Here is a 22,447-nt window from a genome sequence, read left to right on the forward strand (position 1 = left end):
TGAGCCATCATACTAACATGTCTTTTAAGGGCTAATCGTTTGCTTTGCTGTTTGTATCACATACATTCTGCATTTATGTTAGGGAGGGAGAGAGAGTTGCAGGTGCAGGGAAAGTGACAGAATCCAGTCTGTAGACAGGGATTAGAACTGTGCAGTCCACTGTCAAATATATAGCTGCATTTTTTTAAAGGGGGGGGGCGTGAAAAAATTGAACATGTTTTGATCCATCGAAAATCATTAAAACATTTCCCTGGGTTATATCTCTTATACGTACACTATTCTGTGTTCTGGATTAATTTTTTATATATATACATAACACTCCAAAAAAGCGTTTAAAAATTTTGCAGGCTTAAATTTCTCAGCCGTACAGTATTAGATGGTCTGGGTTACATTTCTGTGATCTACAAAACTGAAATAAATTGTTAAAAAATTTAGCTGGATTACATTTCTCACCCATACACTATTCTGTGGTCTGGGATAAATATCTGTGATATTACCTAATACTGCAAAAAAGCGTTAAAAAAATTGTCTGGATTACAGTTCTCATCGATACACTATTCCATAGTCTAGGGTACATTTCCCTGTTTTCTATAAAACTGAAAAAAGCATTAAATTTTTTTTCAGGCTTAAATTTCTCAGCCATACAGTTTCATGTGTTCTGTGGCACATTTCTGTGATATCTAACACTCAAAAAGGCTTTAAAAATTAGCTGGATTACATTTCTCACCCATACACTATTCTGTGGTCTGGGGCAAATTTCTGTAATATCATCTAACACGATAAAAAAGCCATGAAAAATTGGCTGCATTACAGTTTTTATCCATACACTATTCCGTGGTCTGGGGGACATTTCCTGTGACCTGTAAAATTGAAAAAAGTGTTACAATTTTTTGCGGTCTTAGATTTCTCAGCCATACAGTTCACGTGTTCTGTGTTGCATTTTTTTGAACTACAAAAAAGTGTTAAAAAAATTAGCTCCATTACTGTTCTCCTCCACCTCCTACAGCAGTTCCTGCACCCCTTCTTGTTTCTCCTCATCCTCTATCTCCAATGTGCTATCTCAGAGCACATTGTCAACATCAGCTGGAAGCTCTGCAGCACTGACTCAGGAACGTGACAACAGGCTTAGCTGAAACAAATTTGTCTGGGAGACAAACCACACCCCGTGGCAGAGTTATTTGAAAAAACAACAGACCAGTCAGATCTGTGGTTTTTGCCGCTAAACCTCCACCAGGCATGGTGTGTGATAACGGACGTAACCTGATGATGGCTGTGAAGCTTGGCAAGCTCACACTCCTACCATGCTTGGCAAATGTGCTCAACTAGGTAGTTCAGCAGTTTCTGAAAACCTTCAAAGATTTTCCAGAACGTCTGATCAAGGTACGCCACATCACCGCCCATTTCTGCAAGTTTGCTACAGTTGCGGTCGCACTGGCAGTGCATGCAAGTGCCAGCTCACCGACTGGTGTGAGACGTCATCGCTCACTGGAACTCCACACTGCATATGCTGACAAGGCTTTGTGAGCAGCAGAGGCCAGTGGTTGACTAACAGCTCAAACACGTGCGTCTGTATTCTTGTCAGCCTCTGCACATAACTGAAGAGTGGGTATGGATGTGGTTCTCCAAGACTTTCAGGCTTCCACAAAAATGGTGAGCAGCGATCCCGCCTTTGTGCCTATTTAAATAGTCGCTGCCCTCAATCAGACATGAAGCTTTGCATGTGGACCAGGTGAGGATGGAATTAAAGACACAACACAGAGAGATTCTAGCCAGCCTAGCCTCATCTCATCTGCTCAGTGTGGATTGGGTAACAATGAGGAGGTGGAGGCTAAGGAAGACGAAGAGGAGGATCAGTACCTGGTGGCTAGCACAACTAGTAGCTACACAATCTTCATCCTGCCTCTCCTACGTGGATGGTCTGAGGATTTAAATGAGGAGGAAGAGAAGGAGGAGGCGATGGAGAGTCGTCATCATAGTGGAGACAGAGAAGTGTTGGCTGTATGGAACTTGACACATGTGGCCGAATTTATGTGCTGCTGCCTTTCCCGTGACCCTCACGTTACATTCCCCTTCACCATAAAAGAGTACTGGTTATTCACTCTGCTAGATCCATGCTACCAGGAGAACTTTGCATCTCTTCTTCCTGAGGTAGAGAGGTTTTCTAAAATGTTGCTACCAGACCTCCATTGTGGAAAATATGTTAAAAAAATTCCCATCAGACTATGCTAGCGGCAGGGGGAAATCTATCTTGCCCAACCAAGGAGGAGAGGCGAGGGAGACACACAGCAGAGGCATGGGTACACTGTCAAAGGCATGTGCCAATTTCATTTCCAGCCCAGCGTATAGTGTCTGATGAACACATATTTTTGACAAGGAGAGAACATTTTTTAAAGATGGTCAAGCGATACCTGTCCAACGAAACCATCGTATTCCCTACTTCCTCTGCAACTTGCAACTATTGGGTCTCAAAGCTGGACACCTGACTTGAGCTGTTCCTTTATGCCTTGCGTTGCCCTACCACTATCGTCTTGTCTGAGCGGGCTTTTAGTGTCATCGTGGAGGTCATAACAGACAGGCACTTTCACATGTCAACTGAGAATGCTGACAGACTCACTCTCATAAAAATGAACAAAGTCTGTATTAGCCAACACTTTTCCACACCACCAGATTTTAACAGCACATACAGCTCTGGCAAAAATTAAGAGACCACTGCAAAATGTTCAGGTTGTCTGACTTTTCTCTTTATAAGTACATTTTTTAGTACAATGTATATTGTTCATTTATTCTATAAACTTCTGAAAACATGTCTCTGAATCTCAAGGCAATAAATTTAGTATTTTTGTTCGGAAAAGGAGAAATGGTCAAAATTAAAAAATAAACAGTGCTTTCAGACCTCAAATAATGCAAAGAAAACAAGTTCATAATCATTTAGAAGCAACAATACTAATATTTTAACTCAGCAATAGTGATGAGAGAGTATACTCTTTGCTCGGGTACATGTGGGGGTTGCCTGGTTGCTAGGGAATCCCCACATGTAATCAAGCTGGCTAGTAGCTGTAAATCATTCAGCTGCAGCGATGAAAACTAAATCTCCGAGCAGTTACAAACACTCGCCGATTACCCAAGCGTGCTCTGGAAAACCCAAGCAACGAGTACACTCGCTCATCACTAGTTGTCAGTAGTTTATAGAATAAATGAACAATTTACATTTTAGTCAAAAATATACCTATAAAGACAAAAATCAGACAAACTGAACATTTTGCAGTGGTCACTTATTTTTTGCCAGAGCTGTAGATAATTTTCCTAAACAAACATCAAAATCCACAATAGACGACCTCAAAAGGCACAAGCTGAAGGTTTTACAATGGCCCTCACAGTGCTCTGATCTGAACATCATTGAAAATCTGTGGCTAGATCTCAAAATAGCAGTGCAGGCAAGACAACCCAGGAATCTCACAGAAATGGAAGAATTTTCCAAGGAAGAATAGATGAAAATCCCTCAAACTAGAATTAAACACTCTTGGCTGGCTACAAAAAACTTTTACAATCTGTGATAATTCCAAAAAGGTGGTGCTACTAGGTACTAACCATACGTCTCCTGAAGAAGAAGGGAAATGTGAGTTGGGGTGGCGGGGACGCCACTCAAATCTCTGTTCAATCTATGTAAGAGCTGTCTTTCTATTTATATATTTACTACCAGCCATATGATTCTATAATGAGCATTATATATCATTGAATAATCTATGTATTATAATAATAATTATTGGCCTTATACTAAACTGTGCATGCAGTACTATCATTTTATATTCTACATCTGTGTTGGCTGTCCCTGTTTGGCTAGCAGTCACCTTGATTACATTAGCAGTTTGTACAATTTTCAATTAGGTTTAATAAAAGCTGTTTTTATTGGAAATTTATACTGCTGCTCTTTGTTATTTGTACTAACCATGCAGGATGCCCAAACTTTTGCATTGCATCAACCCATTTTCCTTTTTGTAATTTTTAAAACGTAAAAGATTAATTTTACATTTGACATCTTTACTTTAGGTCTTTTAGAGATCATTTCATCTTCAACTTGCTTAACTGTTCGCAATAACAGTAATTTTGACCAGGGGTGCCCAAACATTTACATACCACTGTGTCTGTCCACACAGATCTTGATTTAAAGAGGAACTAAATTAGAAATTTTAAATGTTTTAATAAATTTGTCCAGCATAGAGAGTTATGAAGCCTTGCAAATCACTTTTTTAGGGGGTTTGCCTTTATTACTTTAAATAAAATGAAATTAAGTGGCTTTCAAACCCCCCAATGTTTCCCAATCCATTTCGCTGCCGTTATCTGCATTGATATTAGAATTTACTCATTTGGAGTATAGATGATGGCAACGAAAGTGTCAGCACCTGTGTTGCATTAACTCTGAACATAAGCCACTGCAGGCAATTGTTGTTAGAAGCAGAACACTCAGAGGGGGACACAGGTCATCCTGAGCTAACCCTGTCACTGCCATTATCCATACCCCAAATTACTATGTTCTGATATCAATGCAGCTGAAAGCAGGTAAATAGACTGGGGAAAAGCAAAAGCCCTGAAACAGCTGTCTGCAGATTTATTCAGAAAGAGGGTAGGAAAGGTCCAATGGCTACATGTTCTGAAGGACAGAAATGTCCAAGAAGAATGGGAGATTTTGCTAAATGAAATTCTCACTGTACAATTGGTAAGAATCCTGAAAAGAAGGAAGAATTGGAAGCATTGAACCCCTTCGCGACATGCGCCGTTCTAGTACTGCTCTGCGGGAACTGCATTTGTGCATTCCTGAATTGCTGTTTTTTGTTCATTCTGTCTCCCAAAAATCGGAATAGAAAGGGATCAAAAAATGTCATGTGCCCAAAAATGGTACCAAAAAAACGTCAGCTCGCCGTGCAAAAATCAAGCCCTCACATGACTCTGTCGGCCGAAATATGAAAAAATTATAGCTCTCAAAATATGGTGATGCAAAAACTAGTTCTCGCAATAAAAAGCGTCTTTTAGTGTGTGACGGCAGCCAAACATAAAAACCTGATTTTAATCTGGTATCGCTGTAATCGCATCGACAAGAAGAATAAAGTCGCCTAATCACTTATACCACATGAAGAAGGACATAAAAAATAAATAAAACCAATTCTTCACATGCTGTTCATTTTTTCATTCTCCCTCCCAAAGATCAGAGTAAGGCTTGGCACACATTTATCCTGCGCTCTGCTCTGAGTGCTTAAACCAGGGTTTCCATGTAAATCTCTGAAATACGTGATTCAGACAGAACCTCTGGCGGAAGATTTCCTATAATGAGGCAGATGGAGGCACTGTGGATGCCATTGGACCTGTGATCCGGCGGTGTCTGTCTTTTTAGGACTGCATAAAAGTGCTGTCCGCCACAGTTTTGTGTACTTCTGAAAAAAAAGAAACTACGGAACAGAGGCCATACAGAGTTCAGAGTAACTCGGGTGCCTCATTATAGTGAATGAATCCATCAGGGGTTTCATCTGAATCACGTCACTCAGAGATTTAGATGGAAACCACAAAGTAAGTGCTCAGCATAGCGCGCAGGGTAAATGTGATCCCTAGCATTATATAAAATGTTCCCAATAATGTTCCCAATAAAAGCTTCCACTCGATCCACAAAAAAAGCAAGCCCTCACTCAGATCTGTCATCTGTTAACGAAAATATTGTCGGCTTCCACATTACTGGTAGTACAAAGGCTCTGGAAAAGCAAAATGGCTCCTTACCCGCCAAAAAACATTCAGCAAATTCTCTGCTTCCAAATCCAAATTCCCCCTCCCTTCTGAGCCCCAGTGTGCCTAAACCACATATAGCACCCACATATTTGGCCTTTCGGTAGTGATGAGAGCCCGCCTAATTTACAGGTGCATGTCACCAGAAGCATGAGCTGGGCATAATGTACTGGTCACTACAGTGTACTGGTCACTACAACGGCAGTTTGCAATATTCACTCAGCAACATCCACTACTGCCTGTTTCTGGAAAACACCCATGGAGTCAAAATCGTCACTACATCTGTAGTTAAATTCCCAAAGGGTTATAATTTCCAAAATGGGGTTCCTTATGGGGGATACATCTGCACTGTATTATAGTGGTAATTCCCTTCTGAGCTTTGCACTGTGCCTTAAAAGTAATTTTCAACCACATATGGGGTATCGGCGAACTCAGAAGAAATTGCACAACAAACTTTGTGGTCCATTTTCTCCTTTTGCCCTTGTAAAAATACAAAATTTGTAACTAAAAAAGATATTTGTGGGAAAAATTTGATTTTTTTAAATTTTTATGGCTTAACGTTATAAACTTCTGTGAAGCACCTGGGGGTGCAAGATGCTCAGTACATATTTAGGTAAGGTCCCAAAGGGGTCTAGTTTCCAAAATTGTGTCACTTGTGGGGGGTTTCCACTGTTTAGGCACATCAGGGGCTCTTCAAATGGGACATGGCGTCCACTAATTATTCCATCAAATTTTGCATTCAAAAAGTCAAATGGCACTCCTTCCAAGCCCTGCCGCGCGCCTAAACAGTGGATTTCCCCCACATATGGGGTATCAGCATACTCAGGAGAAATGGCACAACAAATTGTATTAGCAAAAAAGGAAGAAAAGTTCCAGCACCAGGTGCTGGAACTTTTTTTCTTTTTTGCTATTGCTACTGAGCGGTATCCAGCCACTTGTTCCTGGCACCTGTGTTTATTTGGATTCCGGTGAGGCACCACTAATCCCTTTCCCTGCTCCCTGTATGATGTTGAACAACAAATTGTATGGAGCAATTTCTCCTGTTAACCTTATGAAAATGCAAAATATGGAGCTAAAAAAGATTTATTTGGGAACAATGTGATTTTTTTTATTTCCACGGCTCTACGCTATAAACTTCTGTGAAGCACCTAGGGTTTCAAGGTGCTCAATACACATCTAGATAAGTTCCCCAAGGGGTCTAGTTTCCAAAATGGTGTCACTTGTTGGGGCTTTCCACTTTTTAGGCACATCAGGGGCTCTCCAAATGCGACATGGCAACCGCTAATTATTCCAGCATATTTTACATTCAAAAAATCAAATGGTGCTCCTTCCCTTCCGAACACTGCCGTGTGCCCAAACAGTAGATTGTCCCCACATATGGGGTAACGCCATGCTCAGGAGAAATTGCACAGCAAAATGTATGGTCCATTTTCTTTTGTTACCCTGGGAAAATAAAAAAATAGGTCTAAATGAAAATTTTTGTGAAAGAAAAATAAATGTTTATTTTTTCCTTCCACATTCCAAAATGTCCTGTGAAGCACCTGAAGTGTTAATAAACTTCTTGAATGTTGTTTTGAGCACCTTGAGGGTTGCTGTTTTTAGAATGGTGTCATTTTGGGGCATTTTCTGTCATATAGGCCCCTTAAAGTCTCTTCAAGTGTGAGGTGGTCCCTAAAACAAATGGTTTTGCACATTTTGTTGGAAAAATGAGAAATTGCTGGTCAACTTTTAACCCTTATAACTTCCTAACAAAAAAAATACTTCCAAAATTGTGCTGATGTAAATCAGACATGTGGGAAATGTTATTTTGTGCGACTTGACTTTCTAATGTAAGGGCATAAAAATTAAAAGTTTGTAAATTGCGCAATTTTCAAAATTTTTGCCAAATTTCAATGTTTTTCACAAATAAATGCAAGTTATATCGAAGAAATTTTACTACTTTCATAAAGTACAATATATCACAAGAAAGTATTCTCAGAATCACCAGGATCCATTGAAGCGTTCCAGAGTTATTACTTCATAAAATGACAGTGGTCAGAATTGTAAAAATTTGTAAAATTCGTAAAAATCGTAAAAACGGTCATTAAAGGGAACCTGTCACCCCCCTCAGGTGTTTGTAACTAAAAGAGCCACCTTGTGCAGCACAAATGCTGCATTCTGACAAGGTGGCTCTTTTAGTTATGATGCCTGCACACACTGAAATAAACATTTATAAAATGTGCCCCCTCATACCGTGAAATGTTCCCGGAGGCGGGTCTTTCCCTCCTAATCAGACGCATCACAGCCGTCACTCCGGGCCTGTGCACGCTGGGTGCCGCCTCCCCTTGCAGCATTATCATCCCCGGCGCCTGCGCATTAAGTTTTTTTTTCGGGCATGCGCAGTTGCACTGCCCTTTGTACTTACAGTGCAGGCGCCGGGGACGATAATGCTGCATGAGGAGGCGGCGCCCAGAACGTACAGGCCCATAGTGATGGCTGTGCTGCGTCTGATAAGGAAGGAAAGTCCCGCCTCCCGGACAGTTTCACGGTATGAGGGGGCACATTTTATAAACATTTACTTCAGCGTGTGCAGGCATCATAACTAAAAGAGCCACCTTGTCAGAATGCAGCATTTGTGCTGCACAACGTGGCTCTTTTAGTTACAAACGCCTGAGGGGGGATGACAGGTTCCCTTTAAGGTGAAAACAAGCTTTGTCTCAAAGGGGTTAAAGTGACCAGAATGGATGAACACAGAACTTAACCACTTGTTAAAAAGGAAAAAAGAAATGTATATCAAATGGAAAGAAGGGGCATGTCTAATCATGAATATGATGCTGTTTGCAGGGAATGCAGGGCAAGAGTTAAAAGAGCTAAAGCCAGATATGAAGTGAAGCTTGCAAGGGAGACCAAAAGAAATAAAAAAGGATTGAGTATGTCAAAAGCAAGAAAAAGTCAGAGATGCTATAGGATTTTTACAGGATGAAAACTGATCTTCACTGTGCCATTGAAGGAATAAAAGAATCCGCACTACCCATAAACAGAGAGATGGTGAGGGAACACTTAATTAATCTAAATTAATTTAAATCTCCTGATCCAGATGAATTACATCCTAGGGTACTGAAAGAGTTAGCAGAGGAAATTTCAGAACCTTTAGCCAGAATATTTCAAAAATCCTGGAGAAGTCCCAGAATATTGGAGATGGGCAAATGTTGTCCCCATCTTCCAAAAAAGAAAGAAAATGGAGTCAGGAAATTACAGGCCAGTGAGCCTTACTTCTATACCAGGAAATATCTTTGAACAAATTTTTAAACAGCATGCATGTAAGTACTTGGCATGAATGTATCGGCTTGTAGCAAAAATATCATGCCAGTCTACTCTAATTTCCTTCTATGATGGAATCACAGATTGGGTGGATCAGGGAAATGTGGAATAGATAGTAAATCTCGACTTCAGCAAAGCAGTTGATAGAGTATCTCATACTTTCGTTATTGAAAAAACTTACTAAGTATGGGATTGACAAGGCAACGGTTAGGTGGATTCTTAATGGCTCAGTAATCATACTCAAATAGTGGTAATAAATGGTTGCACATTCAATTGGAAGAGTTTTTCAAGTAGGGTACAACAAGGCTGTGTCCTAGCCCCAGTGTTATTCAACATTTTTATAAATTATCTAGATAAGGGAACTGAAGGTAATCTAATCAAATTTGCAGCCAATGCAAAGCAAGGAGGCATAGCTAACACTAGAGAAAGCAGAGAGAGGATTCAGAAGGATCTAGATAGGCTTGAACAATGGGCAGCGACTAAAAGAATGGATTTTAACAGGGGGAAATGCAAGATTCTACATCTTGATTAATAGATCACAGACTGCACATGAGTCTACAGTGTGATGCAGCTGCAAAAAGACAAACACAGTTTTAGGATGTATAAAGAGAAGCATAGAGTCTAGATCATGTGAAGTAATTATCCCCCTCTACTTCTCCTTGGTCAGGCCTCATCTGGAATACTGTGTCTAGTTCTGGGCACCACGTTTTAAAAAGTCACTGAAAAACTAGGGCAAGTTTAGAGAAAAGTGACCAGGATGGTGAGCAGACTGCAAAGTATGTCCTATGAGGAACGGTTAAAGTATCTGGGAATGTTTAGCTTGCAAAAAAGAAGGCTGAGAGGAGACTTAATAGCTGTCTACAAGTATCTGAAGGGCTGTCACAGTGTAGAGGGATCATCCTTATTCTCATTTGCACATGGAAACACGAGAAGCAATGGAATGAAACTGAAAGGGAGAAGATGCAGAGTAGATATTAGAAAAAACTTGTTGACAGTGAGAGTGATCAATGGGTGGAATAGGCTGCCATGAGAGGTGGTGAGTTCTTCTTCAATTGAAGTCTGTAAACAGAGGCTGGACAGACATCTATCTGAGATGGTTTAGTGAATCATGTGCTGCATTGAGCAGGGGGTTGGACATGATGACCGTCGAGGTCCCTTCCAACTCTAACAGTCTATGATTCTATGTCTTTTTCCCATGAAGAACAGACTAAAGAAAGTTATGTGGCAAGTTCTGTTATATGCTTAAAGGGTTTATCTGGCCTCAGAGTTCAAATATGTAGTCACTGTATGTGACTGTAAACTTATGAATCCTCACAGTGAGCGCTTTCAGGATTTGCCCGGAGCGGTGGGTGCATGACTGTAAGTATGTGATTTGCATTCATTCGGTCATATGCCTACAAGACGAGTGTGTCCTCATTCAATGCAAGTGAATTAAGCGAAGCTGAACACATCTAGACAGAATATGGCCGGAAGTAAGCAAACCGCACATGACCAACCGCTGTTGGTGCTTGCACTGGAGAATCCTGACAGCGCGCTCTATGAAGAATCATAAGTCTGTATTCACATAGAAAAGTCTTATTTAAATCACCTCTTTGATAACAAAAATGCAAAAATATAACATGTTTAATTACTCAATGTTCACAAAAGTCGGATTTATTAAATGTAAAATTATTTAGCAAGTATTGTGAAACTGGTGCCGCATTTCCCTCAAAAGTGCAATAAAAGTCAATAAAAAATTTTTTATACACCTGAAAAATGTAAATCATTAGGTTTCTTTGAAGAAAGGAAGAAAAAACAAAAGGGCAAAACCAAAAATTGGCACTGGAGGAAAGGGGTTAAAACATGCTGGCTTGATTGAGAACTGGGAGTTAATTTCTTGCATTATGTTGTCCACATTTTAAGAAGCTCTCCCATCAAAATTTTTATCCTTTTAATATTTTTCAGTCATCATATTATATATCATTGTGTACTCACATTTGCTCAATTTGCCTTTCTACTCAGTTCATTCTTCTCTTTTCCATTAGATATGTTGGTGCTATATAAATAAAAGATTATTATTATTATTATTATTATAGATCTATGACATGTGATTAAAAACAGACTAGCTGAATGCTTCTAAGCTCTATATAGAAAGTGAAACAGGAAGTATATTTTTCCTGTATGACTCGTGAATCACAGAAAAAGTCTATTTGGAATCAGGATGGTTTTTTTTTCCCTTGCATGAGTCATCACGGCAAAGGTCCCTGGCAGGGGTGAGGATCAGAGCAACTGGGTCTGGAGTTGAAGAGGGAGATGACTCATGCAAGGAAAAGAGACTTCATGTTTCTACATAAAGCAGAGAAAAAAGAAGAGTTAACTAGGTAGAAGAGAAAAATGAGCAATTGTAAGTAAACAGTGCCATAAAATATGATGATTGCAATATTATCAAGAGGATAAAAACTTTGGTGGGTGTGCTTCTTTAAGGTTGCAATTAAGGATGAGCAAAATGATTCTAAACAATTTAAAAAAATTAGCTAATTTGATTTGCGCAAATCGAATAAAATGGAGACCACTCGATCAGCCTTTTTCTGGATTCATATTGGTGTGAATAGGTTAAAAAATCAATAACATGTCACATTCACCGCACCTGTGCCTCCTGTCACAGCTCCCCTCCAGTCTTCCATTTGCTTCAAAAGGCACCCACTCCAGTCTCCTCTTCATTCTGCGCCAGCATTGTGAAGCGCCGTGACATTGTTGGGCAACAGCACCAGCAAAGAGCGATCAGAAGACCAGTGTAGTAATGGGAGGGATGAAGTGAGTTTGATATTATAACCCCTTTCTGGCCGATTTATTGCTTATACTTTGGGGTTTCGAGACTTCAGAACATACATTGCAATAAACAGGGGATTTTTATGTAAGCTGTGGCAAAGTCTGTTCAGATTGAATGAATTCAATGAAAATGGAATTTCCCACCCAATTTCTAGCAAATGTGCTGAATTTGAGTTTTGTCAGATTCTTTCATTGTTAGTAGCAGTCAATGCTATACTTTTATACCTGGCAATTTTTGGACCTGCCTTTTTGTTACTCACAGAACACAATGGCGCTCTGTTCCCGAGATAGATGCAGGTCCCACCGCATTCCTTCTTATCTCGTTGACATGCCATAGATGATACTTGTGGAACAACCCCTTTAAGGCCGGGGTCACACTTGCGAGTGCAATACGAGAAACTCGCGCGAGTCTCTCACCTCAATACCCGGCACTACCCCCGGCAGTTCGGACCAAATCTTTCAGCTGCATAGAAATACATGCAGTCGCACACTCCGGTTCTGAGTGCCGGGTATTGATGCGAGAGACTCATGCGTGTTTCTCGCAAGTGTGACCCCGGCCTAACTCTTCTTTAACCTTTACACTAGATATCATCCATAGATTTGTAACTTAATTCTCACTGATAGCATACTTAATTCTCAGATTTAGTGTTTTAAAATATGATAAAGCCATATTTATCATGTGTCTTTTACGGTTTTAACAAGATATACAGGTTATGGATTTAACTTGGATTTTTTTTGCACTACTACATTTACATTTCCAATAGATCCCACCCAACAAAATCAATAAAACATATTCTTACTGTCAAGGATCATGAATATTTCAGAAATTAAATTCTAATGAGATACATTTGGATCATGTTTATATGTCATTATTATCCAGTATTATTTTAGTACCTACTGTTACACATTAACATATTTTTCCATATCTCTGGTTCTCGCAAGGTCTTATGACACTTGAAGATCTAGCCATGAAAAGTCAACTTGAGATTTGTTGCATCTGTTTTAGTTGGTTGCATTATTTATGACAGACCTTTCAATGTATGAATTGTGTGTGGTTTGGATCCCTGTGGTGTAGTCATATGCCACATACTTTATCTAGGTTCCTTATCATGTATTCATAGCTGTTACACTATACAATAGCATCATCCAGCAGCCTTCCCAAGGCGCTAGACCTCTTGAACTCATCATTTACTCTTCCCTCTTCTTAACAATGAAGCAGCATCCAGAGAAGAGTCATGTATTCTTCACAATCTTCTAACCTTGTCATAAAGTTTGGTATTTAAGTGGAACTTTTCTTCTGTCAGAGTCTCTCTCTGTGCTAAATATCTCAGATGATACTATTATTAGCAGCAATATGTTCCTGAATTTCGAGGAGGGCAAAAATGTTGATTGTACATTGATTATAAATTATGCTTTAGTTGCCTTCTAAGGAGCTTTATGATATGATGAAACTCCTTTATATACTCAAGAGTATTCAAATCATAAATGCTGCACATGTAGTAGCTATGAAGTTCCTGGGGTCCAAATTCATATATTCCTATATTAAACGATGGTGGGGAATCTAAAGTTGTATTATACTTAAGTCAAGCAAATTTGGTGAAGGCATCAGGACCTTCTTGTACAGTTTCCTAGATCACAATTGAAAAAAATTATCTTCTGTTCAGAGGTTAGTATTCGATCCACTAGTGACCTCCTCAAAGAACTTCAGTCACTGTCTTTGACCTCCTGTCCAACAGTCCAATTCAGATATCTTCCAGTCACACTCTGCCTCTAGGCAGAGGGTCTAGTCATCAATCTAATGACAGAGATCCTGGCCTGCCACGTTTCCCAGACCCAGACTTCCAATCATCCAGCCACATCTTGACTGTGTCCTGTCCCCAACCCAACACCAAACATTTCTTCGCCCTAACTAAAATATCGTACCATTCCCTGTGACTCTTCTTCAGAAGCGGTGCTTCAGGTACTCTGAACGTCTATGGGGAAAATCCCTTTTGGTTGAAGCTTTCATCCATTATAAATCTATGGTTAAAACACACAACTTTGCTCTTCACTAGTGATGAGCGAGTATGCTCGTTACTCGGGTTTCTCCGAGCATGCTCGGGTGGTCTCCGAGTATTTCAGCGTGCTCGGAGATTTAGTTTATGTCGATGCACAGACTGAGACTGGCCCATAGAGGAACAGAGGAATCCCCCGGTGGGCCCCTGTGCAGATACGGGCCCACAACCCTACTATACAGTATGGGTAGTACTTGGCATAATTCACAGGATTTACATCTCATCATTCATTAACCAAACTACCCAGTTTATTATTATATAGATATTTAAGTAAATTTGTGAATGAGGGTAGTGTAATATTTGTATGCAGATGAAAAGTGGGCCCCCCAAAGTCATTGTTACTGGCACCCCAGTCTGACACTGTCGACGCAGCTGCATGATTTGCGGCTGCTAGACTGCTTGAATACATGTGGAGATTGCCTGTTTGTTAAGCAGCCCCCACGTGTATTCAAGCTGTCTAGCAGCTGCAAATCATGCAGCTGCGTCGACAAACTAAATCTCCGAGCACGCTGAAATACTCCGAGAACACCTGATCATAACTACTATTTACCTTTCCAAACAAGCCTAAGTCAACACCCTTATCACCTCACTATTGAACAATCCTAAATGACTCTTTGAACTTTTTATTCCCTCCTTAAAGGGAACCTGTCACCTGAATATTGCCTTGCGCAGGCGTGTACTCCGGAGGACAGAGAATGAACTTCAATCCAATATTGCGGCCAGCATGCAGCCAGCGGGTAAGGAAAGGGTGAGTCAAACACCCAAAAACCCAAAAAACCCACCCATAGGACCCAAAACTGGTCCCGCCAAATTCAGGTGACAGGTTCTCTTTAATCCAAGAGTGCAGGCCCCAACCATCAACCTCAGCGATACGATCTGGCCAATTATTTCAAAGAAAAAATTGACCATATAAGAAAGGAAATTTTCTCCAAATCCACTAATATCATCCATTTTCTTCCCTCTTGCACTTCATCTAACTCACTTTGTCTTTGAATTGGTCATGGGAAAAAAAAAAGTTACAAGGCTCCTTGCATCTTCTCACCCTCCACCTGCACCAGTGTGTTGTGAATTTGGATTCTGGGCTCCCCCGGTGGCCGCTTGTGGAATTGGACTTGTCATCCTCTTTCCTGTTTCACCTGGTTTCATCAGTAGTGGGTGTCGCTATTTAAGCTCATTTCTCTGGTGGTTTCTTGCCGGTCAACAATGTTATCTGATGCCTCTCAGTGCTTGTTCCTGCTTCTAGACAACTACTAGATAAGTTGGACTTTTGTCCTTGTTTTGTTTTGCCTATTTGTTCCAGTTCACAGCTGAAGTTTTGTTACTGTGTCTGGAAAGCTCTCGTTGATCAGGGATTGCTACTCTGGCGTTATGAGTTAATGCCAGAGTTTAAGGTAATCTCTGGATGGTGTTTTGTTAGTGTTTTTCTGCTGACCATGAAAGTATACTATCTGTCTTCTGCTATCTAGTAAGCGGACCTCAAATTTGCTAAGACTATTTTCCTGCTGCGTTTGTTGTTTCATCTGAACTCACCGTCATTATATGTGGGGGGCTACTGTCTTCTTTGGAATATTTCTCTGGAGGTGAGCCAGGCCTTATATTTCCCTCTGCTAGCTATTTAGGTCTTAGGCCAGAGCTGGGCATCTAGCGATAAATAGGAAATGCTACCTGGCTATTTCTAGTTGCGCGGCAGGCTTAGTTCATGGTCAGTATAGTTCCATCTTCCGAGAGCTTGTCCCTCTATAGGCTTGCTATGATCTCTGCCTGCAGAGATCATGACAGTTTGACCGGCCAATAAAGTGTTAAAGACCCAGGTTGAGAAAGGAGAGTTATAAGAAGTCTGCTGGAATTTTTTTTTTTTTTTTTCCCTCCAGTCTGCCTTGCTGCAGTCTTTTTTCTCTCTCTCCTCCTAATCTCTGTATGGCTCTGTGTGCACCTGACAATAATGGATCTTCAGAGTGTAACTGCGGGTTTGAATAATCTCATCACGAAAGTACAAAATTTACAAGATTTTGTGGTACATGCTCCGGTATCTGAGCCGAGAATTTCTTTGCCGGAGTTCTTCACAGGGAATAGAGCTAGCTTCCAGAATTTCCGAAATAATTGTAAGCTTTATTTGTCCCTGAAGTCTCGTTCAGCTGGAGACCCTGCTCAGCAGGTTAGGATTGTGATTTCCTTGCTCAGGGGTGACCCTCAAGATTGGGCCTTCTCATTGCCAGCAGGGGATCCTGCGTTGCGCGATGTGGATGCGTTTTTTCTGGCCTTGGGCTTGCTTTATGAGGAACCTCATTTGGAACTTCAGGCAGAAAAAACTTTGATGGCACTATCTCAGGGGCAAGACGAAGCTGAAGTTTACTGCCAAAAATTCCGTAAATGGTCTGTGCTTACTCAGTGGAATGAGTGCGCCTTGGCGGCAACTTTCAGAGAAGGTCTCTCTGATGCCGTTAAGGATGTTATGGTGGGGTTCCCTGTGCCTGCAGGTCTGAATGAGTCCATGACAATGGCTATTCAGATTGATAGGCGTCTGCGGGAGCGCAAACCGGTGCACCATCTGGCGGTGTCTATGGAAAAGACGCCAGAAAGTATGCAGTGTGATAGAATTCTGTCCAGGAGCGAGCGACAGAATTTTAGACGGAAGAATGGATTGTGTTTCTATTGTGGGGATTCTACTCATGTTATATCAGCATGCTCTAGGCGTACAAAGAAGCTTGATAAGTCTGTTTCCATTGGCACCATTCAGTCTAAGTTTATTTTGTCTGTAACCCTGATTTGCTCTTTGTCATCCATTGCCACGGACGCCTATGTTGACTCTGGCGCCGCCCTGAGTCTTATGGATTGGTCCTTTGCCAATCGTTGTGGTTTTGATTTAGAGCCTTTGGAGACTCTTATTCCTCTGAAGGGGATTGACTCCACCCCATTGGCTAATAATAAACCACAATACTGGACACAAGTAACCATGCGTATCAATCCGGATCACCAGGAGATTATTCGTTTCCTGGTGCTGTATAATTTACATGACGATTTGGTACTGGGATTGCCATGGTTGCAGTCTCACAACCCAGTCTTGGACTGGAGAGCAATGTCTGTGTTGAGCTGGGGATGTAAGGGTATTCATGGGGATGTACCTTTGGTTTCTATTTCGTCGTCCATTCCCTCTGAAGTCCCTGAGTTCCTCTCTGATTATCAAGACGTCTTTGACGAACCCAAGCTTGGGTCGTTACCTCCGCACCGTGAGTGCGATTGTGCCATAGATTTGATACCGGGTTGTAAATATCCAAAGGGTCGGTTATTTAATCTGTCTGTGCCGGAACATGCTGCTATGCGGGAATATATAAAGGAGTCTTTGGAAAAGGGACATATTCGTCCATCTTCTTCTCCCTTGGGAGCTGGGTTTTTCTTTGTCTCAAAAAAAGACGGCTCTTTGAGACCATGTATTGATTATCGGCTTCTGAATAAGATAACTGTTAAGTATCAATACCCATTGCCATTGCTTACTGATTTGTTTGCTCGTATAGAGGGGGCTAAGTGGTTCTCTAAAATTGATCTTCGTGGGGCGTATAATTTGGTGCGGATCAGGCAGGGGGATGAGTGGAAGACCGCATTTAATACGCCCGAGGGCCACTTTGAGTATTTGGTCATGCCTTTTGGTCTTTCTAATGCCCCTTCAGTTTTCCAGTCTTTTATGCATGATATTTTCCGCGATTTTCTGGATAAATTTATGATAATATATCTGGATGATATTCTGATTTTTTCTGATGACTGGGACTCTCATGTCCAGCAGGTCAGGAGAGTTTTTCAGGTTCTGCGGTCTAATTCTTTATGTGTGAAGGGGTCTAAGTGCGTGTTTGGGGTCCAGAAAATTTCCTTTTTGGGGTATATTTTTTCTCCCTCTTCCATTGAGATGGATCCCGTCAAGGTGCAAGCTATTTGTGACTGGACTCAGCCCTCCTCTCTTAAGGGTCTTCAGAGATTTTTGGGCTTTGCCAACTTTTACCGCCGATTTATTGCTGGTTTTTCGGATGTCGTTAAACCACTGACTGATTTGACCAGACAAGGCGCTGATGTTGCTAATTGGTCCCCTCATGCTGTAGAGGCCTTTCAGGAGCTTAAGCGCCGTTTTGCCTCTGCCCCTGTGTTGCGTCAGCCTGATGTGAATCTGCCTTTTCAGGTTGAGGTTGACGCTTCGGAGGTCGGAGCTGGGGCAGTGTTGTCGCAGAAAGGTTCCGACTGCTCCGTCATTAGGCCTTGTGCTTTCTTTTCTCGCAAATTTTCGCCCGCAGAGCGGAATTATGATGTTGGAGATTTGGTGTGGTTGTCTTCTCGTTTTGTCCCTATGAGGGTCTCTTCTCCTAAGTTTAAACCTCGGTTCATCGGCCCTTATAGAATATTGGAGATTCTTAATCCTGTTTCTTTCCGCTTGGACCTCCCTGCGTCCTTTTCCATTCATAACGTTTTTCATCGGTCGTTATTGCGCAGGTATGAGGTACCTGTTGTGCCTTCAGTTGAGCCTCCTGCTCCGGTGTTGGTTGAGGGTGAGTTGGAGTACGTTGTGGAGAAAATTTTGGACTCTCGTGTTTCCAGACGGAGACTCCAGTATCTGGTCAACTGGAAGGGTTACGGCCAGGAGGATAATTCTTGGGTCAATGCATCTGATGTTCATGCTTCTGATCTTGTTCGTGCCTTCCATAGGGCTCATCCTGGTCGCCCTGGTGGATCTGGTGAGGGTTCGGTGTCCCCTCCTTGAGGGGGGGGTACTGTTGTGAATTTGGATTCTGGGCTCCCCCGGTGGCCGCTTGTGGAATTGGACTTGTCATCCTCTTTCCTGTTTCACCTGGTTTCATCAGTAGTGGGTGTCGCTATTTAAGCTCATTTCTCTGGTGGTTTCTTGCCGGTCAACAATGTTATCTGATGCCTCTCAGTGCTTGTTCCTGCTTCTAGACAACTACTAGATAAGTTGGACTTTTGTCCTTGTTTTGTTTTGCCTATTTGTTCCAGTTCACAGCTGAAGTTTTGTTACTGTGTCTGGAAAGCTCTCGTTGATCAGGGATTGCTACTCTGGCGTTATGAGTTAATGCCAGAGTTTAAGGTAATCTCTGGATGGTGTTTTGTTAGTGTTTTTCTGCTGACCATGAAAGTATACTATCTGTCTTCTGCTATCTAGTAAGCGGACCTCAAATTTGCTAAGACTATTTTCCTGCTGCGTTTGTTGTTTCATCTGAACTCACCGTCATTATATGTGGGGGGCTACTGTCTTCTTTGGAATATTTCTCTGGAGGTGAGCCAGGCCTTATATTTCCCTCTGCTAGCTATTTAGGTCTTAGGCCAGAGCTGGGCATCTAGCGATAAATAGGAAATGCTACCTGGCTATTTCTAGTTGCGCGGCAGGCTTAGTTCATGGTCAGTATAGTTCCATCTTCCGAGAGCTTGTCCCTCTATAGGCTTGCTATGATCTCTGCCTGCAGAGATCATGACACCAGTGACCTTATTCCCTCTCACCTCTTGCAATCCCTCCCCCTGCTGTCACTGCCCACTTAACTAAAATATTTACCTTCTCTCTTTTGTCTGGTATCTTTCCCTCTGCCTTCAAATACATAATCATATCCACCTTACTAAAAAAAAAACCTGAACTAGAACTGCTAATTACAGACCTGTTTCTAATTGCCCCTTCATTTCTAAATTTCTGGAATGTTTGGTCCACTCCCGTTTTATTGGCTATCTCTTGGATAATGCTTTTCTTGTTCCTTTACACTCTGCTCCTTACACTCTACTGAAACTGTCCTTACTAAAGTCTCTAAGTATATACTAACAGCTAAATCTAATTGCCACTACTCCATGCTTATTCTCTTGGATCTCTTTGCAGCATTCTACAATGTGGATCACTATTTCCTCCTCTCTATGCTTCGCTCTATCGGCCTCAAGGATACTGCTCTCGCTTGGTTTGTCTCCTATCTGTTTGACCGCTTTTTCATTGTATCTTTTGACTTTGTTTACCCTCCTCTTCCCCTTGGGATTTAGTTCTAGGTCCCCTCCTCTTCTCCCTATATATTGCCCTTAATGTACAAACCATCAGATTTGATTTTCAGTACCATATACAGTTATATGAAAAAGTTTGGGCACCCCTATTAATCTTAAGCTTAATGTTTTATAAAAATTGGTTTTTTTTGCAACAGCTATTTCAGTTTCATATATCTAATAACTGTTGGACACAGTAATGTTTCTGCCTTGAAATGAGGTTTATTGTACTAACAGAAAATGTGCAATCTGCATTCAAACAAAATTTGACAGGTGCATAAGTATGGGCACCCTTATCATTTTCTTGTTTAAAATACTCCTACCTACTTTTTACTGACTTACTAAAGCACTTTTTTTGGTTTTGCATCCTCATTGAGCTTTGAACTTCATAGCCAGGTGTATGCAATCATGAGAAAAGCTACTTAAAGTGGCCACTTGCAAGTTGTTCTCCTGTTTGAATCTCCTCTGCCGAGTGGCATCATGGGCTCCTCAAAACAACTGTCAAATGATCTGAAAACAAAGATTATTCAACATAGTTGTTCAGGGGAAGGATACAAAAAGCTGTCTCAGCGATTTAACCTGTCAATTTCCACTGTGAGGAACATAGTAAGGAAATGGAAGAACACAGGTACAGTTCTTGTTAAGGCCAGAAGTGGCAGGCCAAGAAAAACATCAGAAAGGCAGAGAAGAAGAATGGTGAGATCAGTCAAGGACAATCCTCAGACCACCTCCAGAGAGCTGCAGCATCAACTTGCTGCAGATGGTGTCACTGTGCATCGGTCAACTATAAAACGCACTTTGCACAAGGAGAAGCTGTATGGGAGAGTGATGCGAAAGAAGCCGTTTCTGCAAGCATGCCACAAACAGAGTCGGCTGAGGTATGCAAAAGCACATTTGGAGAACCCAATTTCTTTTTGGAAAAAGGTCCTGTGGACTGATGAAACCAAGATTGAGTTGTTTGGTCATACAAAAAGGCGTTATGCATGGCGGCAAAAAAACACAGTGCGTTGTATAGTTGACAGATGCACAGTGACACCATCTGCAGCAAGTTGATGCTGCAGCTCTCTGGAGGTGGTCTGAGGATTGTCCTTGACTGATCTCACCATTTTTCTTTTCTGCCTTTCTGATGTTTTTCTTGGCCTGCCACTTCTGGCCTTAACAAGAACTGTACCTGTGTTCTTCCATTTCCTTACTATGTTCCTCACAGTGGAAATTGACAGGTTAAATCTCTGAGACAGCTTTTTGTATCCTTCCCCTGAACTACTATGTTGAATAATCTTTGTTTTCAGATCATTTGACAGTTGTTTTGAGGAGCCCATGATGCCACTCTTCAGAGGAGATTCAAACAGGAGAACAACTTGCAAGTGGCCACTTTAAGTAGCTTTTCTCATGATTGCATACACCTAGCTATGAAGTTCAAAGCTCAATGAGGTTACAAAACCAAAAAAAGTGCTTTAGTAAGTCAGTAAAAAGTAGGTAGGAGTATTTAAAACAAGAAAATGATAAGGGTGCCCATACTTAGGCACCTGTTAAATTTTGTTTGAATGCAGATTGCACATTTTCTGTTAGTACAATAAACCTCATTTCAAGGCAGAAACATTACTGTGTCCAACAGTTATTAGATATATGAAACTGAAATAGCTGTTGCAAAAAAACAATTTTTATAAAACATTAAGCTTAAGATTAATAGGGGTGCCCAAACTTTTTCATATAACTGTATATGCTCAAAACCAATTATACACATTGTCTCATGACAATATACAGGAATTCCTACAAAATACCAGTGATTGTCTTTCTGCTGTCATGTCCTCCCTTATTCTAAAACTGAGTATGTAAAAAACGGAATTCCTTGTGTTTACTCCCTCTACTAACCTCCCTAAACACATATTGCCATTTCCGTGTGTTGTTCTACCATTACTCTCCAGCAGCATGCTTGTTGTCTTGGGGTTATATTTGACTTAGATCCTTCCTTCACTCCCTACATCTGATCACTTGCTTGCTCAAGTCTGCTGCACCTCAAAACCATTTCTGGAAATCAACCTTTTCTTACTTCTGACTCTGCAAAAACTTGTACTCTTGCTCTTATTCATTCTTGTCTCAACTATTGCAACTCTCTACTAATTGGTCTCCCTCTTACTAAACTCCAATGCATCCTGAATGCAGCAGCAGTGTCATATTCCTGTCCAACCGCTACATCGATACCTTCATCCTGTGCCAGTCATTGCACAGGTTGCCCATTCGCTACACAATACAATCAATGTAAGCTTATCTTTCTCACCCACAATTCTCTATACATTTCTGCTCTGCCCTACATTTCCTCCCTAATTTCTGTATATCGCCATACCCATTCCCTCCGTTCTGCTAATGACCTAAGACTAACATCCACTCCATACACCTTCTCAGGGTCAATCTCCAAATTGGTCTCACCGAGGATAGGTACTTGAGGTGAGGAAGTTCTCAGAAACAGGTAATTGGAAAAATTGCCTGCGGGAGAACATAGCAACACT

Source organism: Ranitomeya variabilis, chromosome 2, assembly GCF_051348905.1.
Source record: "Ranitomeya variabilis isolate aRanVar5 chromosome 2, aRanVar5.hap1, whole genome shotgun sequence".
Classification (NCBI taxonomy): Eukaryota; Metazoa; Chordata; class Amphibia; order Anura; family Dendrobatidae; genus Ranitomeya; species Ranitomeya variabilis.